Raw genomic sequence first — 15,414 nt, forward strand, 5'->3', positions numbered from 1 at the left:
TCGGATCGGCGGCACGTAAAGCGTCAGAGGCACCGCCGAGAAAGCCACCGCGAATAGCAGCTGCAGCATTTCAGCTTAATTAATTTCGGACGAATCAAAAGCTCCAGAGAATTGTTGACCAAACACCAACGAAATACAAGACAATGATTACGAGGACTCTCGGGGTCTGAATTTCTGGTGAAACAAACACGATTTGGTTTTTTTAGACTTTGGTCCCAGAGTGTTTTTGCTTTTCGAAGAGAGACAGAAAATTGAAACTCTTACTCGTCTCTCTCCTTTTCAATTTTGGCAAGTGGTTTTGGACTCTAAACTTGGGGCTGCTTCTTTATTATTTTAAGGTTTTCCAAAAAAGTTTCTCAAAAAAGAAAAAGAAAAAGGTTTTTCCATTTTTATTGGTCGGTGGGGTGGTAAAACCAGGTGATGTTTCAAGATGTCTTATCCACAAGTTTAAATATATCAACCTCACTCCAATTAATACTAATGTTTTTTTGTGATGAAACCACGTATGATGGATTGTGCAGGTGATAATTATCAAGTTTGAGACAATACTAATGTTGCTGGAAGTGGACCTTTAGCCCGTTTCTCTGATATTTGATACGGTATCAGAGCCAAGGAGCAGACTAGTACTACCACGTTATGGGTGGGTCCCTTGGCCCTCGTGTAGGGTAAGTCCCCTTGGCTCCACTTGGTTGCCAGTGTGTGGATCTCTCACGTGTGACCCACTAATTGGGTCCCACATAAGGGGTCGAGTTGAAATATCTCACATCGACCGTATCTCTGAGAAAACAAGAGTTTAAATATTATAACTCCACTCCAACTAATAATGAGGCATTTTGTGATAAAACCCCACAACTTACGGATTGTGCAGGTGGTAACTAATAAGTTGAGACTGTTAGAAGTGGCCCTCTGGCCCTTCTCTCTAATAATTCTACATCCTATCAGAGTTAGGGAATTATGTAACATCCCACATCGCCCAGGAGAGTGATCCTTAAATGTATATTCTCATCTCTAATAATTCTACATCCTATCAGAGTTAGGGAATTATGTAACATCCCACATCGCCCAGGAGAGTGATCCTTAAATGTATATTCTCATCTCTACCTAGCATGAGGCATTTTGGAAGCTCACTGGCTTCGGGTTACGTAGGAATTCCGAAGTTAAGTGAGAAGGAGGCCAGAGTAATCCCATGATGGGTGACCCACTGGGAAGTTGCTCGTGAGTTCCCAAAAACAAAAGGTACTACCATGCACTCCAACTAATATTAAAGTCTTTTATGATAAAACCTCACATCTCACAAATTGTGAAGGTGCATTACTAAGTTGGGTGATAAAACCTCACACTTGAATTGTGCATGTACTAATTACCAAGTTGGGAATAATATCAATGCTGTTGGAAGTTAACATTTGATCCATCTCTCTGATAATTATACAGATGAAACCGTCCATTTAAATTAGAGATGCAGAAGTTAAGTTGTTTCCCCAACGGGGATGCAAATACTATTTTAAAATTTTTCAGTTCCTATTAAAAACTTTCTTGAAGTAGAAGTCCATTGCACACAAGACAAGACCACAACTACAATGTTGCAAGTAAAAGTGCAACAAATCTCTCTATAAACTCCCAAATTTTTAAAGGGAGTTTTAACGAAAAGCCCACGGTACTGTTCACTTTAATGAAAAATCATATTTTTACATTAAAAAGTCAAACCTGATACTATTCACTTTACCCTTTATTTTGTCCTTATCATTAAAACTCAAAATTTTCAAGCCTTTTTCATTAGTTTTCTATTTTTAAATGCTTCGTCCAAATCTCCCAAAACCCTCACAAACCCCTCTAAACCAAGCTTTGAACAAAACTACAAAGACATCTGCAACCTCCTTCTCTCTCTGACCCACTCAATGTCCCTCCCAAAGGGTCTCCAGCTCCATTCCCATATCCTCAAATCAGGCCTCCAAACCATCCCTCTCATTTCCCACCATCTCATCAACTTCTACTCCAAGAACCAACTCACCTTCATTCTCGCCAAATTTTTTAAGAAACCCCACATAAGTCATCCACCACTTGGAGCTCAGTCATCTCCTCCTTTGCCCAGAACGAGCTTCTAGTTCTTGCCATTGAGTACTTTCGTCTTATGCTTGGCGCGCAACTGCTCCCCGATGACCATATATACCCGAGCGCCCCCAAGTCCTGCACGATTTTGAATCGGGTTGACGTTGGGAAGTCTGTGCATTGCCTTGCGGTGAAGACTGGGTACGAGTTTGATGTGTTTGTGGGGAGTTCTGTGGTCGATATGTATGCAAAATGCAGAGAGATAAAGGATGCTCGGAAGGTGTTTCATGAAATTCCTAAGAAGAATGTGGTTTCTTGGAGTGGGATGATTTATGGGTATACTCAATTGGGTCAGGATAAGGAGGCTCTGAGACTATTTAACAGGCCATGGTTGAAAATTTGGATGTCAATGACTTTACATTTTCAGAGTGTTATACGGGTTTGTGGCAGTTCGACGCTTCTTGAATTGGGGAGGCAAATATATGGCTTGTGCTTCAAAACGAACTTCGATTTGTCGAGTTTTGTTGGTAGTTCTTTGGTTTCCCCGTACTCTTAAGTGTGGAGTGATTGAAGGAGCTTATCGTGGTTTTGATGAGATACCCGTTAAGAATCTTGGAATGTGGAATGCAATGTTGGTCGTATGTGCCCAGCATGTGCACACGAATAAGGCTCTTGATTTGTTTAAACAGATGGAAAGTGCAGGGATGAAGCCGAATTTCATTACGTTTTTGTGTGTGCTCTATCCTTGTAGCCATGCTGGGTTAGTTGAAAGGGGGCATTATTACTTTAGGCTCATGAAAGAGTATGGGATTGAGCCAGGCGAGCAGCATTACGCTACCCTGGTGGACTTGCTTAGCCGTGCTGGAAAATTGCAGGAAGCAGTTAAAATTATTGATGAAATGCCTATAGAACCAACAGAACTATACAGGGAGCTTTATTAACATGTTGTCAAATCCACGGTGACACTGAATTGGCAGCCTCTGTGGCTGACAGAGTCTTTGAGTTAGGTCCTGTGAGCTCTGGCCTGCATGTACTTTTGTCTAATGCTTATGTTGCTGCTGGAAAATTTGAGGAAGCAGCAAAAGTCATGAAGATGCTAAGAGACCGTGGAGTGAAAAAGGAAATGGGTTTGAGCTGGGTTGATGAGGCAAACAAAATTCACACATTTGCGGCTGGGGACAGGACTCAAATGAGAACTAAAGAGATATATGAGAAGTTGGATGAGTTAGGGGAGGAAATGGAGAAAGCTGGTTATGTTGCAGACACAAGTTTCATGCTAAGAGAAGTAAATCGCGAAGAGAAAGATCACAGTGAAAGGCTAGCCATAGCATTTGGTCTTATTACCTTTCCGCCCGATAGACCCATTAAGATTATGAAGAACTTGCATATTCGTGGCGATTGTCATACTGCAATCAAGTTTATGTCCAAGTGCTCAGGAAGGGTTATCATAGTGAGGGAACAACAGGTTTCATAGGTTTGAGGATGGAAAGTGCAGGTGCAGAGATTATTGGTGATTTCTTAACAAATCCATTAACTAAAAGAGAATAGTCTAAAACTCTTGTTCCCGATGCTTCTACCGATTAATAACAAGGGCGCACTAGCAGAACTTCTAGTCGATCATTCTGATGGGTTTTTTGTTGGATTCAACAAGAGAAAGTGGTCCATTTTGCTTGAACCCTTTTACTTTTCCACTAGTCAGTTGTAAGCACTTGTACATCCATATGTTTTGACTTCCATACCAATTATCAGCATGTAACGGTTCAAGCTATACAGCTCAAGAATTTTTCTATGTTACCGAATTATGTCCAGAGTGTTGTGTTTTTGCGTTGCTTGTTGGATGAAGAGAGCGAACTTGTTTGATCCCCACTTATGAACTTAGTAACAAGCCTAAAACTAAGAAATGTAACAAGAGAACCAGAACGATACATAAACTGTTAGGTTGAATGCAAAGCGTTTGAACCAATGAAAGAGGGTTCGAACATACTTGGTGTATTCAAGCATTGCAAGGGGCTCTCGGAAGGGCTCGAGTGGCTGAGCTTAACGAAAATTCAGTACTTAGCAACTAGAAAACTTGACAACCTCTTCAAGGACGTAACGTAACTATCTCTTAAATTTGGGATTGGATACTTTAGCTTACTGCTGCTTTTGATATAATTTTCACTGTGTTTAATTCAATAGTTTGATATTCTAATATTTTGACTACGTTAATCCAAGGTTCTAAAAGACGCTCGGATGGTGTAATATATAACTTATAAAGTAACACTTTCCAGATTTAATAAATTTATTATAGAACGTATATATGTGTTGAAACTTACAATATAAAACAAAATAATGTGTATATTTATTGGATAGTGTATACCATCAAATAAAAAAGAAATATAATTGTATTATTATTTTTTAAGGAAAACTAATGAAAAAATGCTTCAAATCTTTACATTTTTAATCAAAAATCATCCACTAACTTATTTTAATGATAAGGACAAAAGAAAAAAAATCATAAAGAACCCAACTTGCACTAGGCACATCCCCCCATAGAAACTGATATAACAAATCCTTCACGTTTTGCTTGCTGCAGGCACCTTGGAAACTCATATACCAATTACTTTGGAGTTTGTAATGAAAGCACAATCTTTCGAGAAACCTCACTGCCCAAAACAAAAGCAAGTATGGAAGTGCGAGAATACTCCATTATAATCCAATACACAACTCCATCAAAGAAGGTACATCTAGATTGCCAAGAAATCACAGTATTTGAAAAAGAAGGCATCACAGTTATTCTTCTCCAAGCATCTGACCTAAGGCAGTAAACCTTAACTTCAAGGACGACATTCTCGTGTGGAAGCAAAACCCTAACAAGCCTCACAACCTTATAGTCATTTTTTTCCCATTGAAGGACATGAAGCGGAGGTACGATCTGGACTCATATCCATGGGTGAATTCGATTTTAGTGATTTCATTTGTGTTATTTTTTTATTTTGCAAAGAGAGAAGGTGAGATTGTAGGTGGAGGAGAAGAGGAAGCCGTAGATGGGTGGACAATAGAAGAAAATTAAGTAATTGGTGTAGAAAGTTAAGAAATTGAAGACATATAGAGAAAATTTGATGAGTATTGAAGAAAATTAGAAGAAGAAAATGTGTTTGGAGGGTTAGAATGTGCTAAGAAAATTCAAGAAGAGGAGAGAAGGATGTAGTACCATCAAGTTTCATAAATAGTGTATAAGTTTCATAAACAGTGTCGTAAGTTTTTATAAACAGTGCAGTAAGTTTCATAAACAGTATCGTAAGTTTCATAAACAATGTAAAGGTTTCATAAACAGTGTGAGGATGCGAGGGTTCGCGTGTCAAATTTTTTCTAAATTTTTTTTTTAATATCAAAATTATGTCTTTTTCATTAAAATTTAAGTTCTTTTGTCTTTTTTATTAAAATTTAAGGATTTTTCATTAAAATTGAAGTCTTTTAATTAAATAAAGTTATAGCATGGTTTTTTTATTAAAAAGAATTTAATTCAAGTCATTTTCATAAAAGTTCTCTATTTTGTACGTGGATTAGTATATCCTGTCAAAGTACATTGGGATTCTATGAGATTATCCTGATCTTGGGCGAAATGAATGGGAGTAAATATGCCACGCCTAAAAATTTAACAACTCAAAATATTTACCCTAAACGGTGTCATCTAGTCAAGTAACAAAAAAGGTTTAACTTTTCGGTTTCTTCGTCCTTGCAATGGTTTGTTTGCAAACTTTGCACCTCTGCAATTCTGGTGAATACCAAAATCTGTAACTATGGCTGTCATATTGCAGTTGACATTTGCATCATACCAAGAGCCGCTTAGGCTCCACCTTAGACCGCCTAGACCATCTAGACGGCCACCTTGACTCCAACTAATTTCCTTACCGATTTTTCTCCTGATTCTAGCCCAATCGTGGCGGCTGACCTATTAACACTACCCTCAGTATCGAAGAAGAAGAAAAGCAAAGAAGAAATATTGCAGAAGAATGTAGAGAAAGAGAGAATGATCTTTTGTATTGAATGAATTGATATGTGATTACAAGGATTTTTGTTATATAGGTAATAGTCTTAGCTTCACAGATAAGCTACTAACAGTACAACTTTCTTATCCTTTATAACAGTTTACCAACAATCCTAACAACCTTTGCTGATGTGTAAGCCTGCTATATTAGCTGATGTGTATATCTCAGTCAACATGACCAACACCCAATGCGTAGGCCTAACCGTTTTTTAGAACACTTCGTTAAATTGGTTTCCTTATTCCAGTTAAACTGTGACTTGTTGAGGGATAAGGGTTTAGTGTCCTCCAATGTCTCACAATTAACAACTTCACTATCACTCTTCCCAATGCTCTCCAAGGCCCAAAACAAGCCCACAACTGTTTGGCAATTAGGGGCCTAACAACTGATCAAGTTTAACGGGTTTGAATCCGTGCCTCTACATTGTGGTGTGCGATGGAGCTCATGCAGCAGAGGTTCTGGACGAGGTGGGTCGGTGGATTAGTCTCGCTTAATTTTACAGTTCAAGAACTCCGAAGTGTTTCGAGTTTAAACTCATTACGTTTCGGATTTAAACGTACGCATTCTCTTAGTGTAAATTAATATAAAATTTCGGTAATAAAAAAAAAACAAATGGAAAACATTTAACTAAATAAGAGTTATTTCTTTGTAGATTGTATTCAGTGACCATCTTTTAATGGTGACAAGTGTGTGTAATGGTGTGAGTGTCATGAGAACTCTCACTTGAAAGCTTGTGTTCTGAAAATTGGACTTTCATTCATGCATACTCTATTTCATTCCCATACAATTCGTAGGTCTTGGTTTGGCAAGAGTGATGAGCGTTGCTAGGGCTTCGAGAGGTGCGTGTAAGTTTGGAAGTGCATTAAGATAATATTATGAATTGCATACGACGTTTTACAGTACTAGAGACAAGTAATGATATGTATGCACCATAGTACGGGTTCGACCCACCCGATCTCTCTTAACCCACTAATAACTAACAATTAAAATTTAACTCACTAACGTTATCGTCTGTAAAACAAAAATAACTCTGATAGAAATTGATTTAGGCCCCGTTTGGGATTGAGGTGATTTTAAAAAAAGCCACTGTGAAAAAAAGCTGAGGGTCATTTTTGTGTTTGGTAAACTGAAAAAAAAAAAGGGCTTATTTTGGAAGCTGCTGTGAAAATAAGCTGAAAATCAAAGGAAAAGCTGAAGCTGCTATTTGCTGCTTTGAAAAAAAGCCAGTTTTTTCAAAGCACACAGAGCTACAATGCTCCTTTAATGAAAAGACACACTATCATCCTGATTTTTTTTCCAAAAGCACTTTCACAAAAAAGTTTACCAAACACTCTACTGGCTTTATTTCACAGCCGCTTATTCTCACAGCAGCTTTTTTTCAAAGCACAGCAATACCAAACCAGCCCTTACCCTCGAGGAAACTTTGAAAGCACAAACTTTTTTGTTTTAACAATGATATTCTACACTAAGAGATGATTTAGGCTTCGTCGTATAATATGTCAATCAAATAATTAGATATCAAACTCGCCATACATGTGGGTCAAAGTTTAGAGCATCAAATAAGGACTTCCACCATCAACTTTGAGGACTCATTTAGGGATTTTAAGGGAATATTTGGGTCTCTAAAGGAATATTGTCTGCAATATGAGATCCTTATAGTATTATCCCTAAATGTAGGGACTAAAACTCTTTGTTCATTTTGTTGGATTATTGTGGCCGTTGATAAAATTTAAAAAGCTATATCTACTGTTGGAAGAGAAAAACCAAAGGAAAAAAACCAAAAAGAAAAGTTGTTGTGCGACATTCCCAAAACAAGAAAAAAAAACAAAAAGAGAAGGCATTCCCACGTAGATGGAGTTGTTTCCCACTGAAAATCAACAGTGGGCCCACTCCTTGAGTTTCTATAATATAGTCCTCACATTTGATGATTTCTTTGGGGTATCAGGTGAGTCTCTATATATTGAGATTTTTTAGCACTTCTATTCCAGCCCATTGGAAGCCTTTGGTCCCTATGTTTAGGAACTAGGTTGGAGGGCTTCCATTTAAGGCCATCTCCAACCGAAGGCTGGCCAAATGACTCATTTTAGCCATCTGGTCCTCCAAGAAAATAATATTTTAATGAACAGTGCAGGGCCATATTTCTTGTCATCTCCAACCGAGGGCCATATGGCTCGTTTTAGCCTTGTCGCAAAAAACCATGTCCAACCGAGGGCCAAAAGGCCAAACATAATTTATTATTTAAATTTAAAAACTACAACTTATATTTAAAAACTACAAATTAAATTTAAAAACTACAACTTAAATTTATAGGAAAAAAACTACATCCATTATAATTGTCCCACATCGGCCGTGGGAGATGAATGAGCAAGGAAACATGCTTATAAAATGAACACCCGAACTTTGACCAAATCACCTTTCTCGGCCCAAAAAATATAAACCCATAATTAAATATTTTTTTTAGAAAATTTTGACCCCAAAAAAATAAAAAATAAAAACTGTAAAAAAAAATTAAATATGAAGTCAGCATGTGGCCCGCCCCCGGGCTGGCTGGATTGCGCCAGCCGGTTGGCCCTTTGGCTTTTTTTTGTCCAATGGGGTCCACGAGTCCTCTGGCCTAGCCCTCCGTTGGAGACGATTTTTTGGTTATTTTCGATCCTCTGGCCATCTAGACCCTTCGGTTGGAGATGGCCTAAGATTCCATTCGAGATGCTCCTAGGCCCTTTACTTACAAAAAAAAAAATATTAATATACCACCAAATATTAATGCTATTGATAAATACCAAGTAACTTTATATTTAATTGTTAAATATGCACTACAAGATGATTACAAAGACCACAAAACAAAAAACTTTCAAATGGTTAAATTTGAGTTGCAAATGTATTACATCTAGTCATTTGTAAAGTCCTATCTAATCTTTTGTATTGCACCCTTAAAATATTTAACTGAAGAACCATAGAATTTTAAGGTCCCTCATCCCAGCGCATAATAATTAGTAGAATGTATATTACAGGGCTCTTTTCCTTCTTTTTAGAGAGAATGTAAAACGGTCATATTTTGTTCGAGCCAAATAATTATTGACTTGGTTCGAGTATAACTTAGTGTCCAATAGAGGTGCCAAACGGCACGAGCATGGTACGGGCACGGCCCAACCCCATTTAAACTAGGCACGGCACGGTGTGATTCGTAAGGCCACATTAACAATAGACCCAATACTAAATTTCTCATTCTTTTTTGTGTGGCACAAAAAATAATACACAAAAGAAGCCAAATATCGAAGTGGATGATGTCAATTTTGCACTAGTGTTTTTTTTTTAATGCAAAAAGTAGTTTCTTTTGTTTTGTTTCGGGCCAGAGCCAAAAAAAATCCGATGTTGCAAAAACTAGTTTCGTGCCAAATTGTAATACTCATACACATTTTCTATTAAACCAACAAATCTACCGTTTTTACCCACTTTCAAGTGCTTTTTGTTTCATTGTTTGCATCACTTGCTAATGTAACTGTGTGATGCTAACATATACGAAGCTCAGGTGTAATTTAATTTTATTTATTTTAACACTTATGTGTGTATTAAAAGAAAATTAAAGCATTAGTTCTTGAATCTTTTTTTTTTTTTTTGAGATCTAAGAGGAGTGTTAGAGAACACCTCTTGGTCAACTGCTCATTCAGTTGCCATATTCATATGTCGATACGTGTATCATTTTTTCCTTTTCCAACTGCAGCAGCATATGAGTGACATAACAATCATCCAACGACTAAGTTTTCTTCTATAAACTAAAAATCTAGGAGTATTGGTATCATTTGAACAAAGATGCTACTAGCACTATGGTCTAGCGGTATTTTTGTCTACTATAAAAAAAATAATAGAATAAAACGGTTTCGAACTTGAAATTTAATATATACTAAAGCTGAAAATAGACTAAAACACTGTTCATAAGAACAGTGCTCTGCCAATTTTACCCTCCCAATTTTGCACTAATTTCGATTATATCCTGATACACCCATCAAAGATATATACTGTATTTATTTTATATTTTCTGTTTCTTGGTTCTCCCTTCTCTCTCTTCCTCTCACTGCTCTCCTTGCGACCACGACCAAACCAACAAAAAAAATAGATTGAAACATTGTTCATAAGAACAGTGCTCTGCCGATTTTACCCTCCCAATTTTGCACTAATTTCGATTATATCCTGATACACCCATCAGAGATATATACTGTATTTATTTTATATTTTCTGTTTCTTGGTTCTCCCTTCTCTCTCTTCCTCTCACTGCTCTCCTTGCGACCACGACCAAACTAACAAAAAAGAACCCTCTCCTCGCTGGAACCGTAACGAGGCATGCAACGAGTGATTTTGGTTTCTGAGATGTAGGGGAGAGGATTGTATGTTTGGTTCCTCTTTAAAAGTCCCCATCTCTCTCCTTCGAAAATTCTTCGCCGCTGGCCAATCGATCTAAAAATATGGCGGGATTTTGGGAAACTGAGGGTTTTTCCTAATCTAAGTTTGGTGTTTGCGTTCTGCTGAGATTGAATTTGAATTTCACAGATGTAAATAAACGGTTGAATAATCAGGGAGATTTTGTGAGGAAATAGAGATGAAATGTCTCAGACCAACAAAAGGTGGATTAGGATAAAAATAAATAAAAATAAAAATAAAGACTGAAAAACAATATGCCATAAATGGTGGATTAGGATAAAAAAAGATTGAAAAACAAAGCTTGTAGCTGATGCAGAGTCGTTTTATTTTTCGCACTAAGGGAGGTATTTAATATGCCATAAAAGGCCAAAGCCTTTGCTTTAACTTTCAAATCAATTAGGGTAATGTTATGAAGATAAAATTTGTAAATCAAAATTTTCAAACTAATGATATGGAAGTTAATGATTGGTTTTGGATTATGACTTAAACATCGATAAATGTGCTCATTTTTATTGGTGACATATAATTTAATTTGTAAATTTTGTCTATAAATTTAGCCTCACTAGTACCAAATCAACAAATATACTTATGTAAAGAACCATGAACATGAATAGAAAATGTTAATATTGATTTTGGTTTATTTTTTGTTTTTATTTATAAGCATCGATAAATGTGCTCATTTTTATTGGTGACATATAATTTAATTTGTAAATTTTGTCTATAAATTTAGCCTCTCTAGCAGTACCAAATCAACAAATATACTTATGTAAAGAACCATGAACATGAATAGAAAATGTTAATATTGATTTTGGTTTATTTTTTGTTTTTACTTATAAGTATTTATGTCCACCTAATTCTCTCATTTGACTCTTTCAATCTTCTTTTTTTTTTTTTGGATGTTTGATAAATATCCAAATGAAATTTGTGATTAAGTTTTATTGAAATTTTTATTTAATTTAATCTCTGATTTTTGTAAGTTAAGACTTCATTGTTGTTGTATACAGGGGAGTTCAAAGTAAAGAGGGGTATGCACATATTAAGCTTATGTATCACAATCTGATTTTTTATAGATTTTGTACGATTTTTAATAGGACTATCTACTAAATCTTTTATATGAAAATAGTACTATACAAAATTTTATACGATTTTCAATCCCGCAGCATCGCGCGGGGGTATTGTTTGCTAGTTTCTTTCTATAATAGAAGGAGTACCACCAAATAAATGTCCAAGTTAGGCACATGTTACTAAATGAGGTTAGATTTCATTCATTGAAGAAATGACATTATTACAGTTACATATTCATGATGCATTGCCGAAATTTAGAGAGTGTTTTTCATCTCTAGAGAGCTGAGTTTGGATGATACAATCTCACTTTGCTCGTATTTATCAGACAATTCTTGAAATAGTTTATTTTCTTCAAATTTTAAGTTTTGATTGATGTTTTTTATTGTACAAATTTGGTTTGTGATAAGCAAGTTCTTGGCAATAATTTTATCTAAAGTTTAAAGATCTAATTGTGACTGATAACTACACTAATTCAAACATTTAGGGTATGCATTATTTCTCTATTTATGACATAATTAGGGTTTAGGGTTCATCCTTTTTATTAGGTTGACTAGTACGGTACTAGCATCAAACTGACGAAAGTGTTTTGGCGGAGATGAGAGATAGGGCAGCGAGGAGAGAGATATGAGCGGCGATAAACTTTACAAATATTAAACAAATTGTTAAATAAGTACTCTTTTGTAACCGCGTTAATACTCATTATCATCTATTTTTATGTCACGGGTAAACGGTTATACCCATAATCTGTGTGTTTATTCTCATAACTAGAACCGTGAATTTCACAGGTAAACGGTTAAGTACTCTTTTGTAACCTCGTTAATACTCAATATCAATATTATATGATGATATAAACGGTCTAGCTCCTCCTTAAAAGATCATTTATGCTACAGATTAACTAAATTCAAAATTGTTTACTCATCTAATGGTTCTACAATAATTAGACAAACTATATTTCTTACTTAATATTGAAGATTTTGACAACTTTAATCAAAAGTTTTAAAGATTTTTAGTTTGCTTTATTTTTTGCAGAATTTATATTAAAAATGTGACCTAAAATTTAGACGATACTATTAATCAAACAACATTACATAACAAAAAAGTTGATACCAATTCCTTTTTATTAACATTTTCCTCGTCTCCGAGTCTCTTTCAACTTTCTTCTTTTTTCTTGTTTTTAATTAGTTTTGTGGATCATCTTTGTGCTTATGAGTCGTTTACCTAGATTTTATGAGAGAAAAAAAGCACAAAGATGAACGAAATTCCACTGAACATCCCAATTTTTCTCTTTGTTTTATTATTTTTTTATTTTCTTTGTATATAAAAACCTGAAATATTGACATATTGTTAACAGACAAAAATGACTTGATATTAATAGAAAGTAATGGTATACTTATCATGTTTTTCTTATTATACCGCTTCTCTATTAGAAGTAAGCCCTACCAACCCATTTAGGTTTTATCTATGAACAAGGATTGTTTGCCCTCCTTGTTCCCGTGCCCTCCTGTTTGTGTGATCACGGTTAAGCCACGTTAACATTTTAAATTACTATTCATTTTGTCTTATTATCTCTATAAAAAAATAATATAAAATGTTAAAATCACACAAAATAGAAGGACACGGAAATAAGGAGGGCAGACAATCCTTGTCATTTATCTATATTATAGATATGACACAAATATAGTATAAAAATATGGAGTATAAAAAATGTGATGAGTAAGATTTTTTATTAAGAAAAGGTAATGTATAGTCAACATCATATGATATGATATTCCAACATCAACATCACATGATATGCTGTCTCACGGAGTAAACAATGCACTCTCATTGTTTTTCTTTCACGTATGAATAGCCAATTTCGTATGCGACTAACATGTCACCAACTCACGTGTTAATGAAATTTGACCGTTGATGTATATGAAGATGTTTGAAGATGTTTTTCTTTATATTATAAATAAATAATTAAATGTGCGAATAACTAACCATAACATACATTTAAGAACAACGAACTCTATGAGAAAATAAATAAGAATAGTATATGTTACACATTATAAAATCAAAAGAAAACAGTGAGATGTGCAACTGTTTTTACACTACTAGGCATAAACAAAACAATAGAACCCAGAATTTACAATATTCCAAAAGGATTGAGGATTGAGAGAGAGAATCCATATCCAATATCTTTTTCTTTTCCCCATCCGCATCCACATCCCAATCCCACCACCATGATCATGATTTGGAATCCCACCAAAGCGCATTTCCCCATCTTAATGCTATCCCATTAACGCACTAAAACCAAAACCAATACAACTAGCAGAGAAAAGTAAAAATGAACCAATATGAAACATATAAGGCCTAATTGGATTATTAGTCTTGTGATGATATGGTAGTTGGAAGATAATTTATGTGGTAAAAGAATTAGGATTTAAATCTTTGTAGTGAAGTCTGTTAGAATTAAGGCCCAAAATTAAAATTTCTGTGAACTCTTTGTCAATTATGAGCATGTAAGTCACATATATGAGGCTAAAATGAAACTCTCTATTAATCGTTAGCACATGAGGCTAACTTTATCTTTTCAAGCCTCACATGTGAGCCTTATGTGCTAACAAGTAACGAAGAATTGACAAAATTTTCAATTTTTGGCTTAAATCCTAAAAAAGTTCACCACATGAGCTTAAATTCCAATTTTTTAACCATAGGCACAATTTTCCAACTACCCTATCATCAAGGGGACTATTAATCCAATTAAGCCAACATATAATGATATTTCGAGATGAAAATTGTTATGGACATTCTAAAAATCTTATTTTGTATTTTAAATGTTTTATAATTAAAAAAAAAACACTTGTAAGAAGTGCATAATGGAATTTTTATAGTATCCATAGCAATTTCCTTTTGAGATTTAAATGGCTAATCTCTTCTGAGTTCGAATGAACCAAAAAAACTTGTCTATGTTTGATAAAAAGAGTTAGAAGCACTTGTGAATCTTTTGAGACCTGTCAAATGCTTCTTAATAAAACACTAGCCAATTGCTTCTTCACGAAGTACTTTAATTCTAAATCATCGAGTTTTTAGGTAAAGCAATAATAACAAAAGGGCAATGCTATTTCTACTTTAATTTTTACTTCTTACACACCCTTGTTAATTTTTATCCATTGATCTTCTTCAATTCATTTGATTTAACAGTCGAAAATTGAAACAGATGTCTCAAAAGTAAAAAATTGTTATATAGATAACACCAACCTAACAAAAACGCTTATTTTTATAGACGCTTTAAATAAAGGGAGTTTTAACGAAATACCTACGGTACTGTTTACTTTAACAAAAAACCACATTTTTATACTAAAAAGTCAAACCTGATACTATTCACTTTACCCTTTATTTTGTCCTTATCATTAAAATTCAAAGTTTTCAAGCCCTTTCATTAGTTTTCCTTTAAATAAATGCAATCTCAAAAGTGCCCTAACAAAAGAGAGATTTTCACTCTCGTTCACCTCTTTTACATTACTCATCTTGTTTTCGTCCCTTGACTACACTTTAATCCGTTTAATCTATGGCAAAAAAATAAAAATGTGCACGAAAAGCCAAAGATGAGGGCGAAAATCACTTTCTAATTAACACAGTCGAGTCGAGCTCTAGATGAAAGAATAGGAAAGAAATCATCTCTAGATCTCTTCCACCAAGACTGATTTGGACCTTCCAAATTTTATCCAACAGCCAAAAATTATCACAACTTTTAAGGGGTCAAAACAAATGAACCGTTTGATGAATTTTGAAAGACCCGAATCACTTGATCCAATGACCTTGGTGGAAGAGATCCAATGAAAATCTCTTTCCAAAAGAATAATATGCTACTAAAACA

General features: G+C 35.0%; 1 pseudogene; it reads left to right on the forward strand.

Annotated features, from left to right (window-relative positions):
* The first annotated feature begins 1,711 nt into the window (after positions 1–1,711).
* Positions 1,712–3,868, forward strand: LOC126598607 (putative pentatricopeptide repeat-containing protein At5g52630; annotated as a pseudogene).
* Positions 3,869–15,414: the final 11,546 nt, after the last annotated feature.

Source organism: Malus sylvestris, chromosome 14, assembly GCF_916048215.2.
Source record: "Malus sylvestris chromosome 14, drMalSylv7.2, whole genome shotgun sequence".
NCBI classification, from domain to species: Eukaryota; Viridiplantae; Streptophyta; class Magnoliopsida; order Rosales; family Rosaceae; genus Malus; species Malus sylvestris.